The 23092-nt window shown below is 41.4% G+C and overlaps 1 long non-coding RNA gene across 1 annotated transcript; it reads left to right on the top strand.

Annotated features, from left to right (window-relative positions):
• Window positions 1–1107: 1107 nt before the first annotated feature.
• Window positions 1108–22996, top strand: LOC137637394 (uncharacterized). The gene is made up of 3 exons (XR_011043614.1): window positions 1108–1193; window positions 17111–17418; window positions 22888–22996. It is a non-coding gene; the product is annotated as an uncharacterized lncRNA (long non-coding RNA).
• Window positions 22997–23092: the final 96 nt, after the last annotated feature.

Below are 23092 nucleotides of genomic sequence, written 5' to 3'. Positions count from 1 at the left end.
GATTGTTGTAATGCCAAAACAGATTTTCAGTCTTAAAAATGTTACCTGATGATGAGATAGAAATAGATTCGAATATTCATTGTAAAATAAGTTTAAATCTTTCAAGAATCTGCTAACATCACAATCAGACAGTGAATTGGAGTAAAACGAAAGAAATGGTTGAATTGTGAAACATGGAAACTGATAAAGAAAAGAATAACAAAACTTGACAATCATTAAAGGAATAACAGCTGATTTTTTACCTAATTAAGAACTGAATATATGAGCCTTGATAGTAAAGTAATGAGATGATTTAGAAGAGAGAAAAGAAGGGTCACAGTTCCTTTTGTTTTTGGACAAGAATGAAAAATATCAATTTGCTGACTTATGGAACCTTTTTGAAATATCTTAGACATATAATAATGTATGAAGGACAGCACATACATTAACGTATACTCTGCGAATATGTGTTTTATATGATTATATATAGGCCTATACAGTTCTATACGTATCAATATAAATTTTTCCCATTGTATTGAAATAACTAAACCCATATATATGGATTGAACATTGCATTTTAATGTAATATTGGTCATTTATGCATAATATAATGTACATTTAATCAAAATAATGATGATTTCGTTTATATATGTATGGAGACTGAACAATAAGCTAAGCTATGAAATCATTCTAGCCAGAAATGAGAAATAGTAGTGTACCTTAAATGTGAATAATATAATTTAGCATAAATTTATCAAAATGTTATAATAAAGTAATTATTGTAATAGAATAAAATATTTATTGTATTAAAATAACTAAATTTATTTCATTATTGTGGATAAAGTAATGATAATATACTGGAAACTGCATTACAATACACAAAATGGCCTTTGTTCGGTTGGCCCAAATAATGCCAACATATGTATTAATATTTCATATTTCGTATTGTATTTTCACATAGCGAGACATAAAATAAATAAAACGAACTAAAAATTTATATAAAAACCTTTAAACAAGTATATAAACTCAAATAAAGCATAAATATATATTTAAAAAACGTAAAATAAATTTAGAAGTTAAAACCTTTTTACTTTTCTTCCCGGTATTGGATACCAGAATGAATGTAAACAAAAACAAACTTTGTTGATCCTCAGCAGCAGGATTAAAAAGCAGTTTCACTTGTACAGTGCTTTATTTAAATGTGAAATGAATAGGTAAGAGTAATTTCAATATTTGTAATACTTTATAAAATGAATTTATGATAAATATAAAGATTATAGACTTAAATTCGTTGAATTATACTTGAATCTGTCCCCAAGATCTTGTCCCGCTTACGATCGTTTTAACCTTTGGCCACAAAAAGGTGTTAATTATTTCATTATTAACAGAATTTCCTCTATAACAGTTTAATCTTATATATATCAATATATAATTGGTAAATAATATTCAATCGTACTGTAGCAGGGAAAAGCCAATAGTTCAGGCTAGATCGAAAATAGTCATACGGTGGTGGGTAGGTTCTCAAATGTAGTTTTAGCTGTATAATAATATTTTAAGAAGCTAATCGATAAATATTATTATCATATATCATGTTTCGGTTTTATTATGGTTATATGCAGTAAATTACCTGTATAGTTTAACTAGGGAACTGGTATTATTATTATTTTCATATAACTGGCTTATATTTACCCTTGCACCGCTAACCCAATGTAGGAAGGTAGCTATACTTTGGCACCCCAATGACTTAATATCAGTTTGGTGACTCCGTTCCCTCTCGGAACGGTGCACTGATAAGGGGTGTATGTGTGATAGCGGCCACCTGTATGGATGATGTCGGCCGGCTAAGAATACAGCAGTGTAAGGGGGGTCGCAGGGGGCGTTAGCCCCCCATTAGTTAAGTAGGTAAGGACACAGTCTGGAGGTCAGGTTAGGGCACAGCCTGGAGGTCAGGTTAGGGCACAGCCTGGAGGTCAGGTTAGGGCACTCGGGAGGAACTGGCCGCTGATATAGAAAGGCTCCTATGGTATAGTTAAGCTGAAGGATTTTTAGGTTAACTACAGTGGCGCAAATTAACGTCGGGTTTGCTGTGTAGAATGTTGGAACAGTCCCTTTAAAATGTTGCATTTTTCATTATGGTTTTTGCAATATTGAAATACGTTAATGACGAATGTGTTTGTTGTTTAGGGTGATTATAACTGGTTTTTGGGGCCAAATACACAAAATACAATTATTGTGGGGTTTTGTGTGTAAAATGATGGGACACCTACGTACAAAATGTGCGTTTTCCTGTGTTTTTACAATATTTTTTGCTGCATTTGCTGGAACGTGTTTTTTAAATGGTTATTTTTTAGGAAAACTGCATCAGTTTTGGGTTGATAACTATACAGGTTAGGTTTTCTGTGTACAATGATGGGACAGTCATGTACAAAATTTGTATTTTCCTCTGTTTTTCTGATATTAGATGCTGTTTAAGTTGGATTTTGTGTATTTGGAGCAGTCTGTGTGGCGACTACCACAACTCATTTCACCAGCTATCGTCATTAGAAACTTTCGAAGCACCCAAGTTTGAACTTCAAAAGTTCAAACTTGTAGAAAATGTTTTTATGTTGAACAGGTTGATATACGTCTGTTTATAGTTTATGGATGAAATATCTGTTTTAATATTTTTAAGATATTTTAATTGTTCATTACTTTTGTTTATTTATTTCCTTATTTCCATTCCTCACTGGGCTATTTTTCCCTGTTGGAGCCCTTGGGCTTATAGTGTTTTGCTTTTCCAACTAGGGTTGTAGCTTAGCTAGTAATAATAATAATAGGCCAGTGAGGAAAGGAAATGAATAAATGATATATGAAGTAATGAACAATAAAAATAAAATATTTTAAAAACAATAACAACATTAAAAAAGATATTTCAAATATAAACTATAAAAAGACTCATGTCAGCCTGTTCAACATAAAAACATTTTCTGCAAGTTTTAACTATAATTTTGGCGTATTCATGTCAATTCTGCTCCTCAGGTGACGCCTCATCGTCAACCACAGCTTCCAATAGAGCTGGAGAAACTGTAGGAGGCGGCGTAGTGGCTGGGTGGGAAGCCAGAGAGGCAGCAGGAGTATCTGATGCTTCTGCAGAAGGTTTTCAGCGCACTAGGAACATCGTGATGGGAAGTTGTTGACGTTCTTTTATCTGAGCAGAGATGCTCTTGTACAACGCCATTACACCGTCAATACGGTTACTAAATTCGATGGCTCTGACCATATTATCATCAATTTTCTACGCCTTTTGTTGCAGAGCTCTTGCAGGTTGTCCACGGTAAGACACATTCTTTAGCATTGTCGCCGACGTCGTCTGCCTCTTCTTCTTCCTCACTCGCTAATCTTGTCATTTCGACAAGGTCCTCGCCGGTTAGGGGCTCCTAGTGACACTCTATCAGTGAGTTGACGTCATCCGTCGTCATGTCAGAGAAACCTTCTTCGGCTACTAACCGTGCCAGTCTCACAGCCTTATCTACGGCAGAGTGGTGAACTTCATCTGGCGTAAATCCCTCATAGTTATGAACAACGTCTGGCCTCAATTTTCTCCAACTTGCATTCAATGTTTGTTGTTTCATCTCATTAAGAGCTTTCTGAATGTTGGCCAGGCACGTTGAAGTATTATATTACCGCCAATTTCTCTTGAGGCTGAAATCCTCGTCGTCTTCATCGATGGAGGAGATGAGGCCCTCCATCGTGGACCTCATGTAGAGGGCCTTGAAGGCCCGAATGACCCCCTGATCCATTGGTTGTATGAGGGAAGTGGTGTTGGGAGGCAGGAACTCCACTTGGACCCCGTCATAATGCAGATCCGTTGTATGTCCGCCTGCACAGTCCATCAAGAGGAGAACCTTAAAGTGCAACCCATTCTCTGCGAGTTACAGCTTCACCTGTGGGATGAAGCAGTTCACGAACCAGTCGAGTGTGAGGGCTTTAGATATCCATGCCTTTTTATTACTCATCCAGTAGACGGGCAGCAAGGCTTTGTTTTTGTTTTTCAAAGCCCGAGGATTCAATGACTTGTAAACTAAGCTGGGCTTGAGCATGAAGCCCGCGGCATTTCCGCACATGAGGAGATTGACGTGATCTTTGTGGGCCTTGAACCCTGGCTTCTTTACTTCGTCCTTGTAAAGGAACGTCCGGGACGGCATCATCTTCCAGAAGAGGCCAGTCTCATCCATATTGAACACCTGCTCCGGGAAATAGCCACCTTCTTTAATTGATTTCGGGAACTCGTCCTCGACGTAACGAAGAGCTGCCTCTTGGTCTGCCAAGGCAGCCTCCCCTTACGAAGGAACGCTGTGAAGGACAAACCTCCTTTTTTAATTTCTTGAACCAGCCCTTGCTGGCAACAAAACCATGCTTTTCTCGTGGGGCAGGCTCATCATCTTCGTCGTCATCATCACCTTCGTCGTCTTCGTTAGATTTTCCTTCAGAAACTAGGCTATCATACAGGGTTTTGGCTTTAGTTCGAATTATGTTGGTATCGAGACTAATCTTTTCCCGACTGTGTGATATCCACGTTGATAACATATTCTCCATTTGTACAATCGTCTTGTTACGAGGAGTCACAACGCCCTTAGTGTCCTTGGAGAACGTTATTGTGGCAGTTTTACGTATTTTCATTTCATCTTTTTTTATGTAGCGAACCGTCGATTCATTCACTCTGTAAATGCGGGCAACAGACGCATAGCTACTGCCTGCCTTAAGCATGTCCAATAATTTCACTTTCTCGTTCACCGTCATCATTAATCTCTTCTTCTTGGGTTCACTAGAGGATGTAGAGGGTAGAGGACGTTTAGGAGCCATTTTTAAGGGTGTCACAAGCACTGTTTTACACCAAAAAGCACAAGAAAACAGCTAAAAATTCCACGCAGTAAGACTAAGGAACACAAGCGAAGCGAGAGAGAACAATGAATGCGGTCTCCCTTCGCATGGCGCACGGCAGGAAGAGATGCTGGGTAAAGTGTCTCGGTGGCTCGGCCAATCAGCTTGCGAGATTCTGGAGCCGAGATGGCCAACAAATCAGAGGTGGATATTAAGTTGCGCGTCATCTCCGTGTTGATACCTGATGTTCTACTGTACTCTCTGCCTCCTGCTAGCGCCCGCGTAACTTTCGCACCATTTTTTCTAATTTTTTATGAATATTTTTGAAAATCCGCGATGCACTGAGACCGCGAAATGGCGAGGGATTACTGTATTATTATTATTACTTTTAAATGGAGCACAAACCCAGGCAGTCAGGGAACCAGAGGAACCATCACAGGCTTGTACTCACGATGTTAGAGGAGGAGGCATGAGGTTCGCCTTTAGGAAATGCACCCACAAGTCATTTGATACGTTTTCTGCTTAGTGAGTTGTGTACAGGAATGTTCTTAGCTCCCTCGTAGGACAAGAAGCATCTTGACTAAGACGGGAGTAAGAATGTCTAGCTTTTTTTTTAGTTTCCTCGTCCATCCTTGGGGGTGCAGCAGTTGAACAGATGTGTCGCTGGATCAGATCTTGATGCAGATAAGCTACCATATCGAGTAACTATTCCACTGTATTTTAGGTTCTTATAGAAATGTTTTCCTCATCCTCCTGCCGAGAGGGAGGATGGATAGTAATGTAAACCAATAGCTTTACTTTAGGCTTACATTGAAGACATCAGATCCCTTGGGAATATATGTTCTTCCCTGATCGTCAGTCTAATGGTAGAAACCTAGCTTAATATTCGGAATTCAGGTCATTGAAGGTGAATTGGAGTCAACGCTCTCGCTCCTCCTTAGGTCCGAATGTTTTGATATTATTATTATTATTATTATTACTATCCAAGCTACAACCCTAGTTGGAAAAGCAAGATGCTATAAGCCCAGGGGCTCCAACAGGGAAAAATAGCCCAGTGAGGAAAGGAAATAAGGAAATAAATAAATGAAGAGAACAAATTAACAATAAATCATTCTAAAAACAGTAACAACGTCAAAACAGACATGTCATATATAAACTATTAACAGCATCAAAAACAAAAATGTCATAAATAAACTATAAAAGACTCATGTCCGTCTGGTCAACAAAAAAGCATTTGCTCCAACTTTGAACTTTTGAAGTTCTACTGATTCAACCACCCGATTAGGAAGATCATTCCACAACTTGGTAACAGCTGGAATAAAACTTCTAGAGTACTGCGTAGTATTGAGCCTCGTGATGGAGAAGGACTGGCTATTAGAATTAACAGCCTGCCTAGTATTACGAACAGGATAGAATTGTCCAGGGAGATCTGAATGTAAAGGATGGTCAGAGTTATGAAAAATCTTATGCAACATGGATTTTAAGCCAATCAGTTTTCTTATAGGACTAACACCATCCTAAGGGTAAGTATCCTATTAAGGGACAAGGGTTTTGTATATTTGTAAGAATGTCATTAATTAAAGTCATTCGTATATTTCCTAACAACGGTATATAAACCCGAGTCCTTAAAGCTATAGTTTCTGCCTCATCCACCCCTAAGTCCTAGTTGAAGGTAAAAGTGGCTAATATGTGAGGTGGCAGGGGGTGGGAAGGGGCACTGACACCTCTATGAATTTCAATAGCTGAGTTTTCAGCTTCACTGAAATCCTATGCCTATAAAGGGACTTCGGTTTGTATAGTTAATAAAAATACAAATTAGTGTAGTGGTTTTCTTTACTTCTATAGGTACGTATGCATCTCTCATAATTGGATAGAGTGCTCCACAGCATTTATTATATTTCTTTATTCGTTCAGTAAATTCTTCTTTGTTCTTATAGCCGTTGTCTGTAAACATACACCCTAAATACTTGAATGCGTTGGTGTACTTAATTACTGTATTCCTTATCATGATGTTCGTTGGAGCTTGTTTTTGTTTGTTGATTGTTAACCCTTTTACCCCCAAAGGACGTACTGGTACGTTTCACAAAACTCATCCCTTTACCCCCATGGACGTACCGGTACGTCCTTGCAAAAAAATGCTATAAAAAATTATTTTTTCATATTTTTGATAATTTTTCGAGAAAATTCAGGCATTTTCCAAGAGAATGAGACCAACCTGACCTCTCTATGACAAAAATTAAGGCTGTTAGAGCAATTTAAAAAAAATATACTGCAAAATGTCCTGGGGAAAAAATAAACCCTTGGGGGTTAAGGGTTGGAAATTTCCAAAGAGCCTGGGGGTAAAAGGGTTAATATTTCTGTTTTTTTTTAATGTTCATCTTCAGTCCGGCTTCTGTTAAACCATCATTCAAGGCTATCAATGCTCTTGATAGTTTTTCCCGATCATATGTCCAGAAAGCAATATCATCAGCAAAAATCATGTTGTCTCCCGAGATATTTATTCTTTCCTTAAAACTTCTTATAATTACATCTATATATGCAATGAACAAGAGTGGGGAAAGAACGCTTCCCTGCTTAACACCTGTTGTTACTCTAAACCAATTTTCATTCTTGTATCCAGTCCTTACATTATTCATACATGGTTCGTGCGTGCTCTTTATTGCAGCTCCCAATCTACCGTCGAGTCCATAAACCTCTCCTAAACACCACAATTTGTTCCTAGGTACCAAGTCATATGCCTTTTCCAAGTCAATAAATGCTATATACAGTGGCCTATTGTATTCCCATGATTTTTCAATAACAAGCCTCAAGGCGAATATGAGATCTGATGTACTTCTGTCCTTTCTGTATCCATGCTGTTCTTCGCCTAGCTGAGGTTCAATGATGTTTCGCACCCTTTTTTCTAAAATCCTCTCATAAAGTTTTGCTGCATGACATATGAGCGTTATACCTCTATAATTCTCGCATTTGCCTGAATCACCTTTACCTTTATAAAGGGGTACAGAGATATGTTTTCCCCAGTTTTCAGTAACTGTGCTCTCTAACCAGAATGACAAGGTTAGGTCATATAATATCCCCTCCCCCTTTGAATAACTCAATTGGTATATTATCATACCCTGGGATTTCCCCATTTTTCATCTCTTTCAAAGCATTTTTAAACTCATGATAAGTAATCACATCCTCCCTATTTTCTCTGTCAAATTGAAAGAGATATTCTTCTTCATTTCCTTCTGTAGTTACATTTAGTAACCTATTGAAATAAGTAGTCCATTTTACATTAAGTTCTGTAGCCGTGCCAATAATGTTTCCATTTTCATCCTTTATATTATATTGCATTTATCCGTGATCTTCTCTTAATCTCTTCTGATTGATTCCTAGAAGATACATATTCTTCTCTTGTCTGTTGGTTCCTTTCTTTCTTCCATTTCATGTGCATTTTGTTCTTCATCTTTATTGCACCTTTTACTTCGTCATTCCACCAAGTTGTACGTCTTTTCCTAGTACCTCCAACAAACCTACAGCCAAGTTCCTTCTCCCCTACATCCAAGGCACTCTCCTTTTGTCCCTTCCAATCCCGCTGCTCCAGGTATTGCAACCTCTCTGTAAACTTGTTTTGAAATCTCATTTTGATAACTGGGTCTTTCAAGGATTCTGTTTTTATCATTTTTCTCTTCTCTGTTTGCTCTGTTCTTATGGGAGGAATGTAAATTTTTCCTATGACTAGTCTATGATCTGAATCAAGGGAGACTCCAGGCAATACTTTAACATTTTCTACAAGCCTCTTATCTGATATAACGACATAATCAATTACTGATTTTTTATCATACTGCCCTGTGGTTTGATTCCATCTTTATTATTATTATTATTATTATTAAATGCTAAGCTACAACCCTAGTTGGAAAAGCAGGATGCTATAAGCCCAGGGGCCCCAACAGGGAAAATAGCTCAGTGAGGAAAGGAAGCAAGGAAAAATAAAATATTTTAAGAATAGTAACAACATTTAAATAAACATTTCCTATATAAACAATAAAAACTTCAACAAAACAAGAGAAAGAGAAACTAGATACAACAGTGTGCCTGAGTGTACCCTCAAGCAAGAGAACTCTAACCCAAGACAGTGGAAGGCCATGGTACAGAGGCTATAGCACTACCCAAGACTAGAGAACAATGGTTTGATTTTGGAGTGTCCTTCTCCTAGAAGAGCTGCTTACCATAGCTAAAGAGTCTCTTCTACCCTTACCAAGAGGAAAGGAGCCACTGAACAATTACTTTGCCGTAGTTAACCCCTTGGGCGAAGAAGAATTGTTTAGTAATCTCAGTGTTGTCAGGTGTATGAGGACAGAGGAATATCTGTAAAGAATAGGCCAGACTATTCGGTGTCTGTGTAGGCAAAGGGAAAGAACCGTAACCAGAGAGAAGGATCCAATATGGTACTGTCTGGCCAGTCAAAGGACCCCCTAACTCTCTAGCGGTAGTATCTCAACGGGCGGCTGGTGCCCTGGCCAACCTACTACCTCTAGTATTTGTGTGAGTCCTGGTTTGTTCCGTAACTGGAATACAAACCACGCTATTTAATAGGGGTATTACTTTCGGCTTAGCTGAAATGACGAGCCATTAAATTCTAACGAAGATTTACTCCCCACACCGCTAGGTAGCGGGGGTAGGGGAGGGTAGCTTGCACCCCCCCCCTCTCACACACCTGTGCTTGAGCTCACTTTGCTCTCGGCTCGTATGGTGGTCGGACGTGCCTGCTTTCATCCTCGCCGTCATTTGGCAGCCCTTTAATTGCTTTTGCCTTTTCTTTTTCTAGTTCTGTATATGTGAAGTTGGCCTCTGCGATCATGCGCACCTTCCCTGGGTTTCCCGACCGCTCCTGTGGAACATTCATGTCGGCGGTCGAGACTAATCCTCACGCCCTTTGTCCTTCTTGTAGGGGCCAACGGTGTGATGGCAACAACAAGTGTAGGGAGTGGTCTACCTCCCATTGGGAGAGGTTTTCGCGATGACGGAAGAAGAAGTCCAAACGGGATATTTCTCCTTCGAAGTTTGCTTCGAAAGGAGAAAAACCCAAGGCCTCTTCTTCCGTTGTCGAATCCTCTTCTGAAGCTCCTACCACTTGGTCGGTCCCTTTCGAGAGACCGTCGAGTGGTAGCGTAGACCGATGTATATTTTACCAACCTTGGGACTCGAGAGATGACGTTGCTTCCCCTAGCAAAGCAGCTCCACCTCTCACCCCTGGGGGAGGATATGTCACTAACCTCCTTATTTCAGCTTTGGTCCTCCTTGGGGCTTACGGGTTCGCCCTCCAAGGAGGTTTTGCTTAACTACATCCGATTGGGTGCCGCTGTCACGCAATTTTCGTCACCGTCAGGGGTTGATCTTATGTCTCTTGTCGACGTTGTGGTGTCAGAGGTATCCCATGCGGTATCACCCATCACCTTTGCCTCTCCAAACTCAATGGTAGCTGACGGCCTAATTTCTCTCTTTCCTGTTCAACCTATGAGGGGAAACTAAGTCCATCGTCAGTCTCTCCTGCTAGTGTTTCTCCCCCTCAGGGGAGTTCACTTACAGAGACTCCTCTTTGGAGGACTGCAGAAGGTCAACTTGCTGATCCAACGGCCCCCAGAGGGCGCATTCGTCTGAAGGCTCGCCTTCCTCTTCACCCTAAGAGGCCTTCCTTCACCTGCGGTGAGGAGACGCCTCTTTGGTTCAACATCTTCGATGTAGTCCACCGCAGAGGAGCTTCGAGACCAATTATCTATCACTGCTCCTGCACTTGTCCTGGACCTTTCTGCAGATCGTTCGGAATCGCCTTCGGTGGAAGGTCGTCCTTTTAAAGAACACGTTGACCTTCCATCCGACAGACCTGCCGACCTGCCGTCGTCATTTCTACATGGGCCTAACAAGGCTCCAGCTAAGGATACGTGCGCACGCTCGCCCATCCGCTCCAAAGGATGCGCGCCAACATTCTCTCACTCGCCCCACATGATTCAACTGCGCGCCCGCGTGCTAGGGATCTTTTTCCTGCAAGCGCACCCTACAGCTGGTATAGATGCGCGTGAACTCTCTCCTGCACGCCCGCGCACTCAACGTATTAATCCTGCGCGCCCGCGCGCTAGCCCCGATATTCTCCCTCGTACGAGCGTCAATATCATCCCGCGCGCGAGACTACTAAACTATGCACGGCAAGGTCGCCATCGCCTCATTCCCCTTCCCGCGAGCGCATACCACCGTGCATTGTGGGAGAAGGGAAACATCCAGAGGGGTCCAGGATCCCAAAGCCACCACAGGCGAACTCACCAATGATGGGGACTCCTCTCAGGGATCCTTCAATCCCTGTCCCTTCAAGGGGTATGTCTGACAGCGCATCTGTCAGCCAACAGCTCTGGTTTCGGTGCACTGATCAGACCCATAACGCAGGCTTTCAAGGTTGTCTTCTCTGAATTGGAACACAAAACCATGGCTTCTTCTACCCCTTTGAAGAGAAAAAGAGGAGTTCCTGATGCGGTCACTTCCCCAAGGGCGAAACTGACTCCACGCAGACCTTCAAGGCAGGTTCCTTCTTTTCCTCAGACTGCCTCTCCTTCCATTTAGGACGAAGATTTCCCGTCCCCAAGTGAATCACGCGAAGAGAGACTTTCCCCCATTGCACCAATGGGGAAACCTCTCCTCGCACCGAGGGGTCTACTCAATCGGAGATTGAAAGGAACATGCCACCCTCGTTAATGTTGGAGTCCTACAGCATGTTCTGACTCTTGCTAGTCTCCTCCTGCTCTAGGATTTGCAGTGAAGTCTCCTTCTATCCCCAAAGGCTCTTCTTGGGGAGAGTCGCGGACATTCTCTGAGTGGCTAGCTGGCTCCATCCTAGTCCTAGTAGAGGATAGAGGACTTCGGCAATGTTTTGGAGTCCTTAGATTCCTTCCTGGGAAGGATGTAGGACTCCAAAACATTGCCGAAGTCCTCTACTAGGACTAGGATGGAGCCAGCTAGCCACTCAGAGAATGTCCGCTACTCTCCCCAAGAAGAGCCTTTGGGGATAGAAGGAGACTTCACTGCAAATCCTACAGCAGGAGGAGACCAGCAAGAGTCAGACCATGCTTTTTGGCAAGGGGTTAAGAGTACCAGGGACAAGATCTCACAACAGCTCTCCGAGATGTCCTCCTCCAACCATTCTGGAGCCACCAACAAGCTCCTCTCACCTCCTCGCGTACAGCAGCGGAGTTACTTAGAGATCCTTGAGGAGCCTTGTTTAGCTCTTTCTCGCTGGATGAGCTAACCAGGGGAGTCCCTCTTGAGAGACTCTCCAACCGGCAGGTCTCATTCTCGGCAGCCGAGATCCTCAACCAGGAGAAAGTTGCGAAGTGTACTATGCAAGCCACTTTGTGGCTCGATATCTGGTTGAGGACCTTAGGTATCCTGATACGTTCTGAGGATTTCTCAAAAGAACGTACCAGGAAAGCTATGGAAACCTTCCTTCTCCCAGGTACTCGCACGATCGAGTTTCTGGCCCACCAAGTCTCGAACTTGTGGGCAAATACCATCCTGAAATGTCGGGATGCAGTAGCTGAGAGATTCCATCAGAAGGTTCCTAGCACCGAGATCAATAGGCTCAGACAGTCCTCCCTAGAGGGTTCCGTCTTGTTTGAGCTTAAGGATGTGGAACATGCCGCTGAGAGGTGGAGGAAGTCTCATCAAGACTCCCTCCTTCATAGGGCTTTAACATCCAAGCCCTATAAGCCTCCAGCACCACAGCAGTCCCGTCCAGTCAAGACCATTAAGACGACAATAGCAGCGAAGACCTTGGTGTCTAAGCCCTAAGGAAAGGCAAATAATCCTCCAGGGACGGCAAGAATCCTAGAGGGAACAGCCGAGGCCGCAAACGCTAGGATAGGCTGTCCCCTTGCATGTCCACCAGAGGGGGGATGCCTACAAAGTTGCTCAAACAGGTGGAAGCAACTCGGGCCAGATTCCTGGACAATCTCCGTGATCAGTTTAGGATATCGCGTCCCGTTCATAACATCTCTACCTCCCCTGACAACGAATCCAGTGTCATTGAACTCCCTTGACATGGGATCGGCAAGGGAGTTGAAGAAGGGCGCTCTCCAAGAGTCCTCGACGAATCTCCAGGCTTCTGCAGTCGACTCTTTCTTATAAAGAATGCATCTGGAGGCTGGAGACCATTCATCGACCTCTCAGCTCTGAACAAGTTTGTCAAACAAACTCCGTTCAGCATGGAGACGGCGGACATGGTCAGACTAGAAGTAAGACCCCAAGACTTCATGTGCACACTGGACCTAAAGGACGCGTACTTCCAGATCCCAGTCCATCCGTCTTCAAGGAAGTACTTAAGATTCAGCCTAGACAACAGAAAGTACCAGTTCAAGGTGCTGTGCTTCGGTCTCTCCACAGCACCACGTCTTCACCAGAATGTTCACCCTAGTATCATCTTGGGCACACAGGATTGGCATCCGTCTCGTCCGTTATCTGGACGACTGGTTAATCCTAGCAGACTCGGTGTCAACCCTTCTTTAACACCGAGACAAACTTCTGAGACTTTGCCAAGATCTGGGGATCATGGTAAACCTTGAGAAATCTTCACTGCTTCCCACTCAAAGACTGGTATACCTAGGCATGATTATAGATTTGTATAGTTAGGAAAATACAAATTATCTACGAATTTGTCATGTTTAAAGAATCCATTCATGATCATTAGGAGATTTCTTATGCAAAAAAATATTAGGTTTTCTCCTTCAACGTTTCTTGTTTCCTCTCCAAATGGGCCTATTACACTCTCTATCCCTCTTCTCTCACAGCCAATCCGTGCATTAAAATCTCCTAGTAGTAGGTTGATGCCTTCTGGCTGTCCCTCCAAATGTAATTCTAAAAGTTCCATAAAAGTATCTTTTTCCTCTTGTGTATGGCCTTGCTGTGGTGCATAAATCTGAAAGACATTATAATTTGTGTTCTTTACTCTAAATGTGCAACTAATAAGTCTTTTGCTGATCAAATGTACTTTTTGTATATGGGGAGCAAGTCTAGGTCCTACGATCATAGCAATACCATGCTTTCTGATTCCTGCATCTACTCCACGATAGATCAGTACATATCCATCTCCTAGGTCCTGTCCTGCGCTTTCACCTCTATGCCTGGTAGTTATTCTGAAAACACAGAATTGTGAAAGCGAACGTTCAGACCTCCGCATGGCTGTTGAAGAACTCCAGGAATGGCTGTCAGAAGCATCCCGGGATATCAATAGCATAACTTCCGATTACCTGAGCACTAAGGAATCCCGGTCTCATGTACAAGGTTAGTGCTGTAGAATTTGTTTGCAAAATGTTGAAGGAAATGGATAAATATTTTACTAGTTTTAGTATACAGTTGTAACATGGTTTGTGAGTTTAATTTGTTCTAGGAGCGAGCTCATAAATTAATACAATTTTTCCCAATTTATTGGAGCTGCTTGATCAAAGATATTGCAGTGATTTTAGCCCTCTGGAAGCCTAGTAAGCTTTATAGATGCTGTCTGAGCAAAGATCTGAAGAAATAAAGGAAATTCTCTTGGTGTGTTCATGTCCATAAGTACACATACTGTACAGCGAACATTATTGAATAATCTCATGGTGGTTTCTGGAATGGATTAGGCTGTTTTTAACGGTTGGGTTAATTATTGAATGATAGAAATGGCTGCATTGCATGTTTATTACTACAGTTTAGCGTGTTTATGAGAGAAAAGGTGACTTTTTGTAAGGCTTGGAACGGATTAGGCTATTTACATGTAAAACGCGACTCAGGATACGAAAAAATCAGGATACGAAACCGTATCCTGAACGGATTACTTTCGTATCCTGAGGCATCACTGTACTGCCGATGATCCAACACAGCTGATTTAGATTTCACTTGATCAATATAAGCTCCAAGGTGTAATTTACAAAATCATTTTTTTAATCCATTGGAAGATGCTTTAGGTTTAGAGAACTGCGGCATATCCAAGATCCTTAACCCTTTTACCCCCAACGCTGTTTGGAACTTTCCAACCCTTAACCCCCAGGCATTTTTTTTTCAAGCACATTTTGCAATATATTTTTTTTTTTAAATTGCTCTAACAGACTTAATTTTTGTCATAGAGAGGTCAGGTTGGTCTCATTCTTGTGGAAAATTCCTGAAGTTAAGTTATCAAAAATATGCAAAATAATGTAAATAGCAGTTTTTTTGCAAGGACGTACCGGTGCGTCCATGGGGGTAAAGGGATGAGTTTTGTGAAACGTACCAGTTCGTCCAGCGGGGGTAAAAGGGTTAATGCCCAGTTTGATTATAGTGCTGTCTTGTTACCTTCTCTAACTTTTTGGGAAGGTTATATTTTGATAGATGTGTATTTGTTTGTATGTCTGTTTGTGTGTTTGTGATTCGCATAACTCAAAAACTATTTTACCGAATCATAAATTTTGTGAGATGATTGGCCTTAATCCAAGGGCAATTTGATTAGAATTTGGAAGAGATTGGACCATAGGTCAAGGTTAAGATCATGAATTATAAAAAACACCTTCCAGCGCCTAATGGACAACATTCTGGGGGACCTACCTTTTTGCGCTGTATACGTCGACATCCTGGTATTTCCTAAGTCCCAGGACGAACATTTTCAGCACGTAAGAACAGTGTTGAAATGACCACAAGAAAACGGCCTCGTAGTGCGTTTTGACAAATGCACTTTCAGGGCCGAGAAGGTAGAATTCCTGGGACACGAATTGTCAAAGGTTTTTGATAGATTCACCAACATTTTCAGTTAGAAACTTTTCTCAAAATTTTGTTCTTAGACAAAATGTTGTAATTTTCATTTCTTTTGATATGGGCAAACAAATAATTTTTGACAAGGCAAACTTATAAGGGTGAGCGAGCTGGTTATATTCCTGGCATTCCGTGCAACTTTTTCTCCGGTATATCTAGCAGTATTTACACCTTAGAAATGGTGCTATAAGGAGCATTTCATGGAGCGACACAGGTCCCTCGCCCAGAAATAGATTTTTCCTTTATCAAAATCCCTTTTTTACTACTTACATAATATTCTCTTTTTGTATGTGAATGATGTTGACTATTTTTCAGTTCAACTTTGATGCAGCATTTCCTTCAATTAATAGTATGCAGGTACTTATTCCATTGTAATTCTTACATACATACATAACCAAGGCACTTCCCCCAATTTTGGGGGGTAGCCGACATCAAACAAATGAAACAAAAAAGGGGACGTCTCCTCTCTATGTTCCTCCCAGCCTGACAAGGGACTCGACCGAGTTCGGCTGGTACTGCTAGGGTGCCACAGCCCCCTGTGGCCGCGGGGGAATAAAAACAATTAGAATAGCGCCAATGTATCCCTGCGTGTCGTAAGAGGCGACTAAAAGGGACGGGACGAGGAGGCTAGGAACCCCCTCTCCTGTATTATAATCCTGTGAGACATCATTGTAATTCTTAAATCAAAAAAATTATAGCGATGTTAGATGGTTGAAATATAAGGGCAATAACTCATAAGTTTTATAAAGCCAATTAGAATGCAGTAATAAGAGTCATGAAACTTGACATTGAGAAATGTACAGACTTGAAATAATAAAATCACAAAATAGCTGTGAAAATCACAATGTAATACTGTATACAGTACACCCAGAGAAGGTATCTATATATATACTCATCCTAAAGTTTAATATGGCCATAATATAAGAACTTTGTTTAGAGTTGTAGACAAGATTGGGGTTACTGTATTATCCCTTCTACCCCCAATGGACGCACTGGTACGTTTCACAAAACTCATCCCTTAACCCCCATGGACGTACTAGTACGTCCTTGCAAAAATCTGCTATTTGCATTTTTTTGCATGTTTTTGATAACTTCATGAGAAACTTCAGGCATTTTCCAAAATAATGAGACCAACCTGACCTCTCTATGACGAAAATTAAGGCTGTCAGCTCAATCTAAAAAAAAATATTGCAAAACGTGCTTGAAAAAGAAAAAAGCCTTGGGGTTAAGGGTTGGAAAGTTCCAAATAGCATTGGGGGGTAAAAGGGTTAATGCAGTTATTAACTAGAGTGACACAGTCAAGACCAAATTTGAACTCGTATGTAGTGTACAGTACCGTAGTGATTATTTTATCAACTGATTAGTGACCATATTGAGGAAGTCTAAATTTGAGTAATATTTATGATAAGGTTTCTTCTTTTGGAGGGGTATATTAATAATCTAGAATGTTTTACAGGAATTGATTGATTGATTGATTTAAAGTTTTCAGGCATCCTGACATCTGAGGTCAATGACGCCGATTACACAACCCACTGCCAAATTCCCGAGGAAGAGGAGGCAGAGGAAAGGTGGGGCAGGAAGTTTAACAGCCCCTTACAAGACAGCAGGTACAATGGAATGACACCCAACGGACATGCTGGCACTTGCACCTCCCTCTGTACCCCCAACCTCACCCCCACAGCACTAGAGACAGGGGCCAGAGGCGACGGTATTCCAAATGAGGTTGTTAGCTCGTGTTTCCCCTATCGGGATCCTAATGGCAGCTCGGAATCTGAACCATCAGGACTGTCCTACCAGGTAAGTCCATTCGAGCGCTGATTGATGCAGGATCTAGTGTTTCGCTATTGAAAAGGAAGCTTCTCTAACCAACCACAGAGAGAGATTTAGAAATAGCACGTCTTCATAAGAAAGTGACCGGAGCAATTCTTATTTCCAAGCTCAAGAAAAGTAAATTGTAAGTCAAAATTATATTTATGCACCCAAGTATATTTTAAGAACTTTTCTATAAAGGTGAGCTGTTACTCGACATCTAATACTTGCTCTTCTAATTTAGAATTTGGATTCATGTGTGTGTCTTTCAGCTATGTCAGCCATTAATCGTCGTCGTCGTCGGCGCCCACTCGTGTCCGAGCATTGAGTTCTGTCGTTAGCCATCAGCCTCCTGAGAAAGAGATGAAGAAGGGTGGAGGAAACGACAGAATGCCAGTAGCTGGGTATATTGTTTTGGGTGGGCGTGGCTTTCCTACGGCCACGCACACACACTTGGCCCACACCGTTTTCACCGCGGCTCAAGACATATGACACAGGCGGCTTCTCCGATGTTGGTTGCATCGGGCTGCCGGGTTCTTGTTATGCCAAGGCCCGCCTTATTGCCTGCCCGACAGGCATTGCCCTCTTCCGCCGGCGCTGGGAAGCTCCGCCGTTGGGGTCTTGTTTGGTTTGATTTTGGAGTTTTCCTTCTCCTAGTCTTTGCCTATCTTAAATAAAGGAGAAGGCCTATAGGAGTCCAGTCTTGGTCTGGTCCCTCAGAACTGGCCTTAGCGGTATGGTTGAGCCTGCCAGGGTGGATAAACTACCCCACCGCCATTGCCCAGCCCATCATTGAGACACTCAAGCCCCTCTACTGCAGCAAAGTGCTGGACCATCAGAGGGGAGGCATTAATACAGTATGAGTAAATATTACACATTACATTTTTAAAATGAAAAATATGAAAGAAATATTGTTTTCCTAGTTTTTCAAAGTGTCAATTTGTTATTTTATTGATTTACTACCGTAGACCTATTCTTTAAAGAAATCCCTTGGGCTGCTACTTCATTAATGGAGGTGCTTTTATTGAAGCCTAACTTTACATCGAGTAGTAGTTGCTATTCCATAATGATTTTAGTGCTATGTCTTAGATCTATCAACACAGTTATTTTTAACTAAAGCCCATTATTTTCCGAAAAGCTTTGTAGTTGAATTTCCAATTGTCTAAGGAAGTAACTTGAAGGGCGAGAATGTGTTGATTTTGTTTTGGCTTAAAAGCCAAGAGAATATAAATAACCTCAAATGCTCTCTTGCCATGGTAAACTGTTTGCTTTGATACCCATAAATTTGTTTAGCACTTCTTTGCTTTTGATGTTATGATTTTATTAAGCCTTCTCCTTTATTATATGAGTCTTTCAGTCGAGAAACATGCCAAGTGCCATTTTTAAAAAGTGTCAGAAATCGCGATTAAAGTTTGCCAATTTTCAATCGCGAATTACTCGGTAAATATAATAGCTAGGAGTTTCATATTTGTTATATATAGTAGCAAATTTTATATTTATAACAAATATGAAACTCCTAGCTGTTATATTTACCGAGTAATTCGCGATTGAAAATTGGCAATTTTCAATCGTGATTTCTGACACTTTTTAAAAATGGCACATGGCATGTTTCTTGACTGAAAGACTCATATCTTCTCAGCCATCTTTAATGGTTGCCTTGTCCTTGTTTATTTTAAGTTGGTAAGCGACATCTTTCTGGGAAACTTTGGATTGATGGAATCCAATTACCTGTAATGCAATTGGGGTTGGTGCTGAGGTGTTTTCTTGCCTATGTTCCATCATTTGAAAGTTCCTGCCAATCAGCCGGTAATGTCTCTCAGTCGTCGGTCCTTCTCCTCATTTTATAAGGCCATGTCCATCAGCTTATTTTGAAGGCTGCTTACAATTGTTTGCTGATCTTTTTAGGAGTTTTTAAGCCACTGAACAACAGTTACTTTCATGCATTATTGTTTATGGTATAGTAAGTGTGCAGAGAGGAGAGGTCCCCTTTTTTGTTTCATTTGTTTGATGTCGGCTACCCCCCAAAATTGAGGAAATGCCTTTGTATATGTATGTATATGTGCAGCTTGGTCCCCCTAACAGATCATATGGGTGTAATTGGCTTTATTTTAAATCAATTACCATCACACTGAGGCCTTTAGTGAGGTTGCCTAGGCAAGAGCTACGGTAACCGGTAGATGCCATAACTGTCTAGTCCCTCTGTAGATGGAACCACCTCCCATAGTTGAAAGAAGATTAAGACACACACAGTGGAGCCATTGTAGCTTTTGATCAGGCAGATTTAGGTACCGCATATTGTTAAGACCCAAAATCCATTAATGACAACCGAATTAACTGCTTTTCTATTTCATCAATCAAGGAAGTAACTGATGATTCAGATAGTTTGTTATTATGTCCTGTAACGGCAGTCTGTCTTTCCTCAAAGAAGACTGCACTCTTTTGTCCAGGCATCCCTAACTTGTTTTTATGCACAGGTCAAAACAAGAAGGGAAAAACTGAGAGTACAGTACTATCTTATTCTGGCTCTGAGAAACAATAATGATATCCGTGGTATTGCTGCAACCTTGGCATTCTGCAAGAACCACTTGGAAACACAGGTACTCGGCTCAGGTGTATGAAAAGGTAGACCACCTTCACTGCATATCATTTGAAAGACTGCTCGTATAGGTCTCTGGATACTTTCTCCTTAGGTCCTGTGGTAGCCGCCCAACAGTTTATATAAAGACCCGTGCCCCTGCAGGACAGCTAGCATTTTGTTGCATCATCGATTACTTCATTGTTATTATGGTATGGGGAGAAGGAAAACTCCAAAATCAAACCAAACAAGACCCCAACGGCGGAGCATCCCAGCGACGGCGGAAGAGGCAATGCCTGTCGGGCAGGTAACAAGGCGGGCCTTAACAAGAACCTGGCAGCCCGATGCAACCAACATAGGAGAAGCCGCCTGTCTCATATGTCTTGAGCCGCGGTGAAAATGGTGTGGGCCAAGTGTGTGTGCGTGGCCGTTGCAAAGCCACGACCACCCAAAACAATATACCCAGCTACTGGCACTCTGTCGTTTCCTCCACCCTTCTTCATCAGCAGGCTGATGGCTAACGACAGAACCCAATACTCGGACACGAGTGGGCGCCGACGACGATTATGGTATGAGAGTAGAGTGAATGGTTTCCTCTTTATTCTCTTGGGAATACCTACATTGATGACTGCGTATACAGGTAAACTCCCCACTGTGGGCAGATATATTGTCCAGTAACTTTGATGATGTTCTTACAAAAGGCCAATTTTGTTGGGTTGTGATTCCGTCACTTACCGTTATTTCAAATAAGGCTGTGTGTCCTGTTCTTCGGTTCTCTCATGAGCCAAGCATGAATGGATACTTTGGGTTAGGGGTTAGATCATACATACATACATATACCAAAGGCACTTCCCCAATTTTGGGGGGTAGCCGACATCAACAAGAAACAAAACAAAAAAGGGGACCTCTACTCTCTACGTTCCTCCAGCCTAACCAGGGACTCAGCCGAGTTCAGCTGGTACTGCTAGGGTGCCACAGCCCAACCTCCCACATTTCCACCACAGATGAAGCTTCATACTGCTGAGTCCCCTACTGCTGCTACCTCCGCGGTCATCTAAGGCATCGGAGGAAGCAGCAGGGCCTACCGGAACTGCGTCACAATCGCTCGCCATTCATTCCTATTTCTAGCACGCTCTTACAAAAGGGCAATTATGTTGGGTTGTGATTCCGTCACTTACCGTTATTTCGAATAAGGCTGTGTGTCCTGTTCTTCGGTTCTCTCATGAGCCAAGCATGAATGGATACTTTGGGTTAGGGGTTAGATAGACGCCCTAAATTTTATAGCCGAGGACTTTCTAAGGAAGATTCCCATATAAGTGACAAGCGTTTGTATTTGCGTAGGAACAAACTACTGTACTTATTTCAAAAGTAATTTGTAATTTTCCTAGCTATGCAAACTTGAATCATTACCTCTGCCAATAAATTTGGAAGGAGGTTATGTTTTACCCCCTGTTTGTGAACAGCTTCCAGGCCATAATTTTAATTGTAGGGTAATGAAACTTACAGGGATGAACTGTTATGTAAAAAAGCTGGAAATTATTAAATTTTGGAAGGTTACGGTCAAGGAAAATGTCCAATTCATGTAATCAGCCACAATTTCGTACATCGTTGTCACAGTGACTTCAAACTTGGTTTATATTTGAGTGTATGAAAATCAACGCACATTAATACATGTCAAGGTCAAAGGTCAAGGTTTAAGTGCAAGCTTCTGTGGTGAGGAATGCGCTATACTGAGTGCCCCTCTAGTTTATTAATATTTCCCACCTCATTCACGCGACAAGTCCTGACCAAGAACAGAGTGATAACAAAGGAGCTAGCTCCGACACCCTGAGCCAGGTGGGAATAATCTGCAACCATACAATGTTGCTAACCCCACGATATTTCATCAATTTTGTTGTAACTAAACAGAGGTAATCCTTATAAAGATCTCAGGTTTGTGTAGCTAGGAAAAATACAACTTATTTTTAAAATTTGTAGTATTTTGGTCGTTAATAATCTTGGCTTTTGATCGTATTCGTTCTGACCTAAAAACAAACCTCTTGTTCTTAAAACATGAGAAACTTCATTACAAAATGATATTCCTTGATTTTTTTATTTCCATCTACGTTTATCAATTTTACTGCCATTTCCTCTATTCATTCGGCTTATTCTATCCATATTCAATCTAATGAGATACTACCGCTAGAGTTATTGGGTCCCTTCACTGGCCAGATAGTATTATGCTAGATCCCTCGCTGGTTACGGCTCATTTTTCCTTTGCCAACACTTACACCGAATAGTCTGGCTTATTCTTTCCCAATTCTTCTCTGTCCTCATACACCTGACAACACTGAGATTACCAAACAATTCTCTTTTCCTCAAAGGGTTAACTACTGTACTGTATTTGTTCTGTATCTACTTTCTACATGGTAAGGATAGAAGAGACTCTTTAGCTATGGTCAGCACCTCTTTTAGGAGAAGGATACAGTACTCTAAATTCAAACCATTGTTCTCTAGTCTTGGGTAGTGCCATAATTGTACCACTGTCTTGGGTTAGAGTTCTTTCGCTTGAAGGTACACTCGGTCACACTTGTGTTTCCTTATTTTCTTTCCTCACTAGACTATTTTCCCTGCTGGAGCCCTTTGGGCTTATAGCATCCTGCATATTCAATGAGGGTTGTAGCTTAGCTAGTAATGATAATAATAATATTATTTACATGTAATTTTAACAGGTATGGACATTTTCCTAACCCTAAAATGATGGTCAGAGATTTTATTCTTGTGCCTCAGATATTTTGTTAGTCATTTCATTAGTAAAGAGTCTTTTCTTATGTATTTGTTTACACTTTTGATAACAATCTTCAATCAATCTTGGTCAATCTGAATGATCCATCTTCTTTCAGGATGTCTGAGAAACTAAGTTACTCAACTGAGGTGGATTAAATAGCGTCTTGCACAGTCTGCTCGTTAATCCTGTTGCTCAGACGCTTTCCAAACACAGAGCTTTTCCAGGTATGGTAATATACTCTTCCATTTAGTTCATTGGTTTCCAAGAGACCAGATGTAAGTTGATTTTCACTCTATAAAGGGAGGCTCTTAACTTCCAAA

The sequence above is a fragment of the Palaemon carinicauda genome, unplaced genomic scaffold (genome assembly GCF_036898095.1).
Source record: "Palaemon carinicauda isolate YSFRI2023 unplaced genomic scaffold, ASM3689809v2 scaffold70, whole genome shotgun sequence".
NCBI lineage: Eukaryota > Metazoa > Arthropoda > Malacostraca > Decapoda > Palaemonidae > Palaemon > Palaemon carinicauda.
The sequence above is the reverse complement of the archived record's forward strand: the minus strand, read 5'-3'. Positions and strand labels throughout refer to the sequence as shown.